Here is a 2496-nt window from a genome sequence, read left to right as displayed (position 1 = left end):
TTAATCTAATTTCAATAAAATTCCCATTTATTTGTGGTTGTATGGTCAGGAATGGATTTTAAGAACTGAGCACAAGAAGTTGACAAAACACCTATGTTTGAAAAAGAGAAAGCACATTTTGGTATTAACAGTTAATTGGCTTCCCTACGGGTATAAAATTGAAAAGTCACATAGGAAAAAATATATATATTATCTTAAATAGGATGATGTGAATATTTTGTACTTTGGCACATGTGGTCTTGAACGAGATAAGGTGAGATCTTTCAAGACAGTTGTAAAAATCGAGTAAGATTTCATCTATTTCAAAGTTTTGAGTAGGCCTGAAGGACTTGAAGCATTAAGTCAAGGGCATACTTAAAGTGTCTCCTCCCTGCTATTCTCCTAAGGACATACTTAAAGTCTCCTCTCTGCCATCTTCCTAAGGACATACTTAAAGTCTCCTCCCTGTTATCCCCCTAAGGGCATACTTAAGCCCCCTTCTTGTTATCCCGCCAAATATGGGCAACTGTGTACTTATTGGTCAAGTTCAATTTCTTGGGTAGTTCCCCCGTTTAGAATGTAAGATACTCAGCCAATAAGGATGTGTTTCCTCCCTTCCATGGTCTGCTCAATTGGAGGCACCTTGGATTCTTGGAGAAGGTATAATAAACTTTGCTTCTAAAGATCTATCCATTCCTTTTTTTTATTAATGGTTTCTGACCTATGCAGTCTTGATATGGAGAATTGTGTATAGAACACAGCACAAGAAGAAGAGGGGATGGGACTTAGGCAGGGATCAAGTAGAGTGTGGAAGATAGTACTAGTGTCACTATACAGAAATTCACCCCAAGTATTCTATAGTTCCGTGCTATACAACTAAATAACCTGTTAAGAGTTGCTATTTTGACAGTTTGCTTAGAGAATAGTTCTACTTTTGTCTCATTTTTCCTTATCCTTTTTTTTTTTTTTTCTTTGTCTAAACTTTGCAAGTAAGCTAGAGGTTTACTTGCAATTATCTTAGTAAAAAAAAAAAAAAAACAAAAAACCTTACTCCTAGATCATTCATATTATTTTCTAAACCCTCACTTTTTGATGTAGTGGCAAATCTTCCAGGTGCTGCACACACAGCATTCATTGAACACTGAAGGCTTTTCATCACAGACATCTTCTGTCTCATTGGAAGATAGTAAATAAGCATTCCCCAATATCACAACACAAAATCCTTTAAGCAGTTTTCTAGAAAGCACAACACAACTAGGTGATGCAGTGGATAGAATACCAGCCCTGGAATCAGGAAAACTTTCCTTCCCAAATTCAAATCTCGCCAAAGATATTTACTAGCTGTGAGCCCAGAGAAGTCATTGAATCTTATTTGCCTCAGTTTCCTCATTTGGAAGATGAATTGGAGAAGGGAACGACAAATCAGTCTACTGTCTTTGCTAAGAAAACCCCAAATCAGATCAGGAAAGTCACCTATCAACAATGATATTTAAAATTTCAAAAAAAAAATTTTTTATAGCTTTTTGACACCAGAAAATTGGTATTAAAAAAAAACTGGACTTTTGTTCAAGAGATGTCTGGAGTATAATTGCTTTGCAATTTCTAGAAAGCAATCTTTCTTGCTCTCTTCCTCCTGTTTATATCTATATCCTACTCATGAAATATGATTGTGATCTCACTTATCGTCATATACATTCCAAAACACCTGGCATAATGCATTGCACACTATTGAATTGTGAGGGCTAAACATTTGAAAATTCATAACGCCATGGCAATTTTAACAGGTATTATGGTCCGTTTGCAATTTAAGAAACATAAAAGTTTTGGGCTTCAATTTATAAGGAATGCAACATATTTTTGGCTGCAATTTCTTTGCTCTTCGCTATAATTTGAAGAGGATTCGGGTTTCTTTTATTATAGCTCAAAATAGGGAGGTATTTAAGAGTCTGATTTACAAGTTCCAGCAGTTTTTTTTCCCTCCACACTTTAACACAAACTTTCTACATGGAAGCGAGTCCTTTCCAATCCCCCTTTTTTTCCTCCTCCTAAAACAAGCCCAAACTCTTTTCGGGACAGGAATTAAAGGCCCAGCACCAGCGATTTGGATCAGCTGCCGCCGGAATCCCGGCCACCAACTGTCCTCCTTAGAATGAGGGAGAGGTTTGCTGAGGCGGCTGCAGCTGCCAGCCTGGGAATCCCTTCACGTCTCTCGCCCGCCGGGTTAGCTCCCTCCCCCTTCCCCAACTCCCCCCAAGAGCGGCAGCTGCACAGAAGCAGCTGCACAGAAGCATCTCCGCCGAGGAGGATCCAGCTCCCTTCCTCCTTCCCCCAGCGAGGTGGGCGGGCAGCAGCTGCTGGAGGCGGGCAGGTCGCTTAGACGGAGGCAACAGCTTTGCTCCTGCTGGGGCTGCAGCCCCTTGCGCTCGCAGTCTCGGGCACGGGTGTCCTCTTCTTCCTTGTACCGTACTTTGGGAGCAGGGAGGGTTCCCCTTTCTGCTGTAGCGCGGCAGTAGGCGG

This window comes from Antechinus flavipes, chromosome 6 (genome assembly GCF_016432865.1).
Source record: "Antechinus flavipes isolate AdamAnt ecotype Samford, QLD, Australia chromosome 6, AdamAnt_v2, whole genome shotgun sequence".
Lineage (NCBI taxonomy): Eukaryota > Metazoa > Chordata > Mammalia > Dasyuromorphia > Dasyuridae > Antechinus > Antechinus flavipes.
Note: the sequence above shows the minus strand (reverse complement) of the source record.